Source organism: Vigna umbellata, chromosome 11, assembly GCF_029865625.1.
Source record: "Vigna umbellata cultivar VRB3 chromosome 11, Vumbellata_1.0, whole genome shotgun sequence".
NCBI classification, from domain to species: Eukaryota; Viridiplantae; Streptophyta; class Magnoliopsida; order Fabales; family Fabaceae; genus Vigna; species Vigna umbellata.
This window is the reverse complement of record NC_142175.1, coordinates 21,142,716-21,151,914: the sequence shown is the minus strand read 5'-3', so window position 1 is coordinate 21,151,914 and position 9,199 is coordinate 21,142,716. Positions and strand designations below refer to the sequence as shown.

The window sequence follows — 9,199 nt, the reverse complement described above, 5'->3', positions numbered from 1 at the left end:
CATATGAAAGTTCCTAAATTCAATTAAAGTACATTCTCAATTAAACCTAGAAACCTTTGATTAATATGCATGTAGATTCAACACCTTATGATGCAAAAATCATTACTTTTAATGTGATTGGGAGATGAAAATAGAAAAAGGATAACTCAATTCAATAATCAAAAGAAACAAATACATTAATTCAACTTAGCTTCATAATCCATAATAAAATTATAGTCTAATAACCTTAGAAGCTTAGCCCTCCATGAATGGAGTGAAATACATGGTAAAAATAAAGTGTGAGGAATGGTGGATGATTGCTTATAAGTGAAGGAGTCTGAGTGGATGAATGAGTGATGTGTCTTCTACTTCTCTTGGGTCTCTTTATATAGGGCTTGATTGGGTTTGGATTTTGAATATTTTGTTTCATAAAATCTTTTATCTTATATCTTTTATCAGAATATTTGGTAAATATCTCATGTTAATATTTTCACATATAATTAAATTAATTATTTTGTTAAAATATCAAGAAATGAGTTGCCTCTAAAATTCCCTTTAAGTCCTTCATAATTTTTCAAAATGGCGTAGAAGCCTAGAAAGTCCTAATATTTGCACTTTAGCCCTTTAGTTCTTTTTCAAAATTGCACTTTTTTCCCTTAGTTGATCAAGGTTTGACTATTTGACTAGATTTTGATCATTTGAGATCTGCCAATTAAGGACTGCCACGTGGTAGCCCATTACTGACCCAAAATTAGGGTTTCAGATTGGGGAATGGAAGGAGTGTTTCTACGCTGCGAGAAGAGACGATCCTACGGTGGTGCTGAATCTCATTTGCGAACTGTAGTGGCCATGGCGCGATGATGAAGGATCAAGCTTCTGCGATTGGATTTTGTGTTGTGCGAATTTGGTTTTTTGTAGGTTGGTGATGGAGATGGCTTCGCGTTTTGCGATTTTCAAGTTAGTGGCCATGGATGTTGGTCGCGAATATAGGTGTTGTTTTCTGATTGTAGGTTTGAATGGAGGTAATGCACTTTATCGCAATGAAGGAAACCAAGATGGTGGTCTGTTGGATGGTTAACGAGAACACGATGGCATTGCGAGGAAGGTCACGCATCTGGTTCACGATGGAGTTGTGATTTGGTTCTCGCGATGTGAATGGGTTTTCGCAAGGGTTTCTTGGTTTTGAATCTGATTTCCCTACAAGTTTTCACGGAGGCTTTCGCAAAGAAGGATGATGGAGGAGAAGGCTGTCATGGTTGCGCGAGGAAAAGCTTCTAGGTGCAAAGAGGATGAACAAGGTTGATGCGCGATTTCTAGGTTTTTCTGAGTGTAGGCAAATGAAGATGGTGAGGCGTGATGTTGATTCGAATGCGAAGAGGCCGCGATTAGGGTGGTGCGAGAGGTTCAAAGGGGTTCTATGTTTCTTGGTTTTTCTAGTTTCAGTAGATTCAGGTGGTGGTGGCTTCCATGGAGGACGAAGGAAGTTGAAGAGAACGAGGAAGGCGCGATTCGCGTTGATTGCGTTAGAGAGTGGAGGTTCACGATGGCTAATGATGGTGCGACATGGTGCTGGTGGACAACGACACAATTTAGGGTTTCACGGTGGCCCTATGGTGGCACGTGGTGGCCTGATAAAGGAGGAATATAATGGCTAGGGTTTCTGCTAGTGTTTAAAGATGATGATGACGTGTCATAGGGTGATGATGTGGCAACATGTTATTGATGTGGTGTGTGACGACTGGGATACAAGGCAATGTCTTAGAGTACCTTACTTAAGAGTGTAGGAAGGGTAGGAATAGGAATTTAAGAGGTATAGAAAAAAGGCTAATTGTTTGACCTGTTTTAGAAAAGAGAGGTGTACTTGTAAATAACTTAGGGATGTAGGAGTAAAAACTGACTGTTTGGCCTATTAGCTGAAAACGAGGTGCATGCTTGTAAAAATAGGGATGTTCAGCTTCTTGTAACCTTTTCATGAATAAATTTTATTTTGTAACTTGAACCACTTATTTTCATGTTTTGAATCAATCAAACTTTAATTTCAGTTGCATCAACAAACATTAAACTATCCAAAATAATATGCAACTAAAAATCACATTTTAAGCCTCTTTAATTCCAAAACTCGAAAAAGCCAATTGTCACAAATCTTATTGAAATCGACTATTTAAGCACAATTATTCAACTAAAATTTTGAAATTAAATCTAAAATGTGGGCATAAGTATGTATTCATCAATCTCTATTTGTGGTAACTTGAGTTCTCTTAGAAGAGCAAGAAACAAAATGTTGTGGCAAGATCTAGTGCAAAAACAAAATATAGAGCTATGGCTTTAGACACTTGTAAACTTCTTTAACTTAAGCAATTTCTTAGAGAATTACAATTTGGAGATGTCACTCAAACGACACTTATATGTGACAATCAAGCAGCTCTTCACGTTAGTTATAATTCTATATTTCATGAAAGGACTAAACAAATTGAGATTGAATGTCATTTCATTCGAGAAAAGATTGTATTTGGAGACATCAAGATTGAGTTTGTTAACTCAAACTATCAGTTAGCAGAAATTTTCATTAAGTTTTTAAAGGGATCAATAATCGATTATATTTGTAACAAGCTCAGTACATGCGATTTATATACATCAACTTGAGGGGAATGTTAGATATATTGTGTTTTATGTTAATTAGGGAAACATAGAGGTTAGATGTATTACATTTTATGTTAATTAAGGAAACACAGAGTTTTGATATTGGTAAATATTGTTGATATTATTTTTAACAATATCTTATATTTACCATATTTATGTTTAGTTGTCATATATGCTTATATAATTATTCATTATAAATATATTATCCTATGTGTGTTTAGACACAAGGGAGATTAATCATATATCCCATTTTATTATATTCAATCATAATAATCACCAATTATGTTAAAAATGCACTTCTGAATCTTACTATCAACTTTCATCAAAGATTTGTGACTATCCTACCTTAACCTCACTAGTGCAAAATGAGGTTAAGAACGGGGGTCATATGTCTCAGTTTCCAGAAAACCGAAGCATATATAAAGGCAGTGGCATTTTTGCAATTTCAACGAACTTATACGCCTCGGTTGTAGGGAAACCGAAGCATAAAAGCCAAATTACCTCGGTTAAAAGCCAAACCAAGGCGTAATGTTCTGTCACTTCCCACCTAAAACTAGCTATTCAACTGACAACTTTTTGAAATTGCTGATAGTGCATATTTATGCCCACATTTATGCTTTAAAATTAAATTTTTGATGAAATTCATGTTCTTGAATGATTGATTTAAAGAAGATTTGTGATGATTTGATATATTGTGTTTGGAATTAAAAGAGACTTAAAAAGTTATTTTAATTGTATAAATTCGTACGTTTATTTGTGCAGCTGAAATTATAAGTTCTATTGGTCCAAATGGCAATTCAAGGCCCAAAATCAAGTTTTATTTGGAAAATAATGTACAGATGGGCCAAACAGCAAACTTTACTCTTGAACCTCCTAAACTCTCTACATACACTCCTATTTCTAAAATAGGCCAACAACCAAGCCCAAACACTAAGCCTTTTCTCCTACACCCCCTAAGTTTCCTGTTCCTACCCCTCCTAAGCCAAACTCTACCAAATTCTGCCACGTGTCCAAATCCTCCAAACACAGATCTAACCATTAAGAAGCTGCCACGTCATTAATCCTCTGCACACCAAATAAACCAACCACATGCTGCCACATCACCCCCCTTTGCCACATCATCATCTTCTCCCCAGAAACCCTAATTTCATCATCCTAACCTAACCTTAGCCGCCACTACCGTGCCGCCGTCATCACCATGCCGCAAGGGACCGCCGCTGCAAACCCCAATGCAACGCCGCCGCTATGAACCCTAGATCTAACCAATAGCCACCAGCAACCACCTTGTCATCGCGCCACTACAGACCACCACCAACCTTGCCGTCAACATTCATCGCGCCACCACACCATCCGCAACCATGCTGCACCGCCTTCGCCGGACCATGTGCCGCCGCTACCATTTCACGCCGCCGGCCACCACGAGTCTTCCGCTGGCACAACAATTGCAAATCGCGATTCCGCCATGGACGCCATCAACGAGCATCATCGCCGCAAGACCTCCGTCTGTCACTGTCGCACATTCTCACCATCGCACCACCAAATCGTCCTCCACCGACGATCAACCTCGTCGCGACGCAGAATGCACCAGTGCCGCCACCGTGTAACCACGCCGCTGATCCAAACAACCACCAAAGCACGACCTTCTTTTCGCCGTGAATCTCCCAGCCACGATGGCCACCACGCTACCGTTGCCTTTGTTCTCATCCATGGACTTCGCAACCTCCATCATCAACGAGAGCCATCTCCTTCGCACAACCTGCACTCAGTACACCAAGAACCAGAAACGCAAAAGCGCGAGTAGTGACAGAGAGGAGCAAAGTGACGGCACAGAGAAAGCCCTTTCCCCCAATTACAAAACCCTAATTTTAGGTGGGAAAGGGGCTGACACGTGGTGAGTTCCTATTGGCCACGACCATATGAGTCAAAGCTGGTCAACAACCCTTCTCTGGTCAAAGTCTGGTCAAACAAGGACTTCTGGTGCAATTTTGGGAAATTCAGAAGGGACTAAAGTGTAGATAGAAGAAATTTTAGGGCATTTGTGCAATTTTAGAAAGTCAGAAAAGCTAAAAGATAAAATTCAATTGTTGAATTAATTTAATTTGGGAATATCAACAAAAAATTTCTTCCAAATAATGTTATAATTATCTAAATCTTTTAGTTATTTGGAAGATATAAGATAAAAGATTCTGTCAATTGAATATTCAGAGTCCAAGCCCAATCAAGCCCTATATAAAGAGACCTAGGGGGGACTTCACTTCATTCATTCATTCACCACTTCTCTCTCTCTTATTTCATCTTGTATTCAACTCCATTCATGGAGAGCTAAGCATCTAGGGCTATTCTGCTGTAATTCCATTATGGATTCTGAGGTTAGATTGAGTTAATGCAATTGTTTATTTTGATTATTGCTTTAAGTTGTTCTATCTCTATGTTTTTCATCTCTCTATCAAATTAAAAGCAAAGATTCTTGCATCATAATGTGTTTGAATCTACATGCATATTGATTATATGAGTTCTAGGGTTTCTAGGTTTAATTGAGAATCTACTTTGATTTAATTTAGGAACTTTCATATGATTAAATGGTTTTTACTATCAATTGAGAATGTACTTTGATTGGTAGTAATAATTTCAACTATAATCAATTGAGAATTTACTTTGATTGATTAACTTTTAATTTGGTTAGGAGATTTAAGAATATACATGATTTAACACAATAGGATTTGATTGAGAATGTACTTTGGTTGAATTCATTGTGAATAATCTAGAAAGGTTTTGCATTAGATTGAGAATTTACTTTGGTTAAGTGCATGATCGCTCTCAAATTAATTAAGAATGTACTTTAATTAATTTGAAACTTAAATAATAATCAATTGAACAACTATCTGTGAATAACCGATGATGAATATATCTTGGAAAAGTAGTGAAATTAGCCTATTTCATTATAATCGTTTTTAAGTTTTTTATTTGTTCTTTAAACCTTCTCCAAACATCATTTTTATTCTTGAACATTGCATTGCATTCATAAGATTCAAATATTAAAAGGCAATTCCGTATTCGTTGGGAGATGACTCAGGGTTACTTTAACCCTATCTACTTTCTTGAATACTACTTGGCAATACTGAAGTTGCCTTGAAAAGTAGTATTAATTTGATAGCTTCAACGACAGCCTATCAATTGCCCTACTGCCTTAGTTCTCTGACCAACCAAGGCAGAAAGGTTCTGTAATTTTCCAATATGTTAGTCTACGTCCGAAAGGGGTAATTTACCCTAATCATATTTCATTTTGAAAACTCTTGGCCTTCATTATTTTCTTCCTTGATATTAGTCCTTCTTCTTCTTCTTGCGGATAACCCCATCATGGATGTTATCTTTGGCTCGTGCAAGGGCAATAGACTCGAGATGGAGGAGACAACGGTGTGGAGATGGCGCGACCAGGCAACGTTCGTGGTGGCTCGCCGTGGCGCATGGGCCGTTCTTCTTCTTCTTCTTCTTCTTTTTTGTTTTGGGTTCGTCTTTGGCAAGAGAGGGGAGGCTCTCTTCTTCCCTTCTTTCTTTTCGGTTTCGCGTAGGGAGGGGCAGCCGGCGCGACTTCGTCTCTGCGGCGTGACGGTCCCTGTTCGTGGAGGTGGCAGCAGCGACGTCTAGCAATTTAGGGTTTCGATTTGGGGCTTTTACGGGATTGGCGACACTGTTGGAGGGACGACTCAGACATGATCTCACTTTCGTTGGCGGCAGTTGGCGGCTACCGGTGGATCTCGCCTGCGACAAGGGTTTAGGGTGGCGTGGCGAGAGCTTCTGCGTTTGGCGGCGAGGGTTTCGTTTGGGGATTTTTGGGTTCTCTGTGCTCACATGAGGCTAGTGATTTAGGTGAATGATTTTGGTTCCCTTTTTCTGTAGGTTTTGATTCACGACGCAATCCTTCTCCTATTCTGATTTTATATTTAGGGTTTGCTAAAAGCCCTCTATGGACTGGTAAAAATCACTCTACTGCCTTGGTTCAGGTCCCAACCGAGGCAGTAGAGTCCGAGATACTGCCTCGGTTCAATAGGAACTGAGGCGAAATCCTACCCCTGTTTGTCTCGCCTGTATATGCCTCGGTTGAGGAATCACTGCCTATGATCGAAAATAACCGATGTCGTTTCCCTTGACTGCACTAGTGCCTTGTGTTTTTAGTGACAAGTAAAATATAAATTGAACAAGAGGACACATAGCTACTAAGGAAAATAAGGTGAAAGAAGAGGTCATCCTAGAATTTAAAAAATTTTAGTATAACAAAATTAGGCAAAAGTAAAAGGGTTAAAAATGACAAGGTTTTACTACTCATTCACTTATTTTAATCCATCTGCATGCTGAATAGAGGGTTTCAAGAGTATTTTCACTACACATATAATCTCAGCCATAGCCCATTGTATAAAGCTTGATGTTGTGTCTACTCCAGCCACAAATAAATCCTGACATATGTGGCCAATTAGTAAAATAATACAACATCACATAAAAATTTTACACAAACACGCACACTCACTAGAAACAAATGCAGAACATGAGTGCGAGTCACTTGTGAATTGTCATCAAGCATGAGTTCCAACACAGAATCCAACACGTCCTTGCATGCCTTGGCTTCATTTTCTAATGCCCTTAAACGCAATCTTTCTTCTACGAGTTCATCAAAAAACGCAGTTAACTTTTCAAAGTAACCATTCATTCTTCTCCGAACACCCTGTGGATCAAGCATGCGAAAGATTGGAAAAAAGTCAACAACATTAGGCCTTCCAGCTTCTTCCATGATGCCCCAAATGATGTCCTTGAACTCTTGAGACTTGTCAGAAGCGTAGTGAGCTAAATCCATTGAGAAGAAAGTGTTTGATATGGAATTAAGCACAGTTGTGAAGGAAGCCTCACCAATATCCAAGGCTTCACCTTTCTCACGTCTTTCCTTGACATAATCCATCAAGGTTTATATTTTTGTTTTGTATATGTAAATCTTTAGCTTTTATCATGTCATCGTTGTCAATAGCAAATTCTCAACGACCCGTACAAACACTTTCCCGTTATAACATCCTAAACAATGAATAAAAGTTTACCAACACTAAGTTAATTTAATAACAAATTAAAACACTTAACTTCATCCATTTATATGCACTAAAATTGCCTTGACCAAATGTAACATTTCATCTAGATCTCACTAATATCTGATCAGATTACTTAATAATCATTAAAACTTAACTCTGATATCATTTATATAAGCATAAATTAAAAAAAAAATCTTTAACTTAAATAAATCTCAAATCCCTTAATATTATATGAATGAAAAAGAAATTAAATATCCTTAATATATTACTATGTAAAGCCGTTAAAATAAAACTTTATCTACTAAATCTTTGCATCTATATTCAATCTTGACTGAGGGGGGAAATACCTGCAAAGGCACTCCGACGCTCAAGTTAGGCGTCTGTTAAAGGAGCTTTTGCTCACAAATGAATGTTTTGTATTTATTGTAATTGAGTATTGCGAACTCAGTAGAACGTAGTGAAGTCTGAGTTGAATGTACCTCGCCTTTGGCCTTATAAGTGTATTTATAAGTGTTTCATAGATCAAATAAAAACAACCTTACCTGGAGATCCAGTTAGTAACGACTTTATATCTTTAATCAGATATCTTTGATTATTTTATCTTTTGCTGGACTATTGACCTAATAATACTTTAAGTGTTGACCCAATTATGGCCCAACACCATTTAATGTGGTTGACCTTAGTTGATTCAGTGGATGATGGCCTGGTTGACCATTGTTGTGGTAGTGACCGAAGGGTTAACAATTAGTAACCGTTGGGTATACACTATACCCGAAGTAGAAAGGAAAGATAGTCATCCCAGTTAACCATGTGACTTTCTGTCACTTTAAATTCTTTTGTTTACCACTTGTTATATTGGCCACTGAAAATGGAACTTAGTTTCCTTGTATGCTTATCTCTTTGTGTATTATTGTTTAATTGTTTTTACTTGAAATTCTTTTACTTGGGATCACGCTATTATAGAAAAACAATTCAGTGCATGTGATCTGTAAAACCGTGAGCATTTTCTCTTTTCAAAGTTGCAGAATGTTTTTGTTTGTTGGTATTTTATCTTTATTCTTAGTTTTTTTATTTATTTAGTTTTATACTCATCATCTTCGTTTTATCTTTTACTGTCACAAATTCAAATCATCCATACTATCTATCTATCTATTATTATTATATCTAAAGGCTGCAGATTTTATTTATAATATAGGACATCTAGCATGGATGAATTATTACTCTTATTCATAAATTGGAGTAGCTTACTTTGTCTTCTTTCATTTGGTTTGTCATAGATGGAACAACTTTATTTTTATCACTCACTTGTCCAAACGTGAAATGGTCTATGATGTTGAATAAAGAACCATTTTCTTTATTCCATTTACATCAATGTGCTGTAACCTTTTCAAAGCCATTTAATTTAAATTTCATACTTATAATATTAAAGAAAATAAAGAATCTTGCTAGGCTTATTTCATTTTTATCTTCTTATATCTAAGACATCATCATTTTATTTTTATAATATGACA

General features: G+C 37.1%; 1 pseudogene; it reads right to left on the bottom strand.

The window, feature by feature from the left end:
* Positions 1 to 4,177: 4,177 nt before the first annotated feature.
* On the bottom strand, positions 4,178 to 7,567 carry LOC148191160 (cytochrome P450 monooxygenase 76AD131 pseudogene; annotated as a pseudogene).
* Positions 7,568 to 9,199: the final 1,632 nt, after the last annotated feature.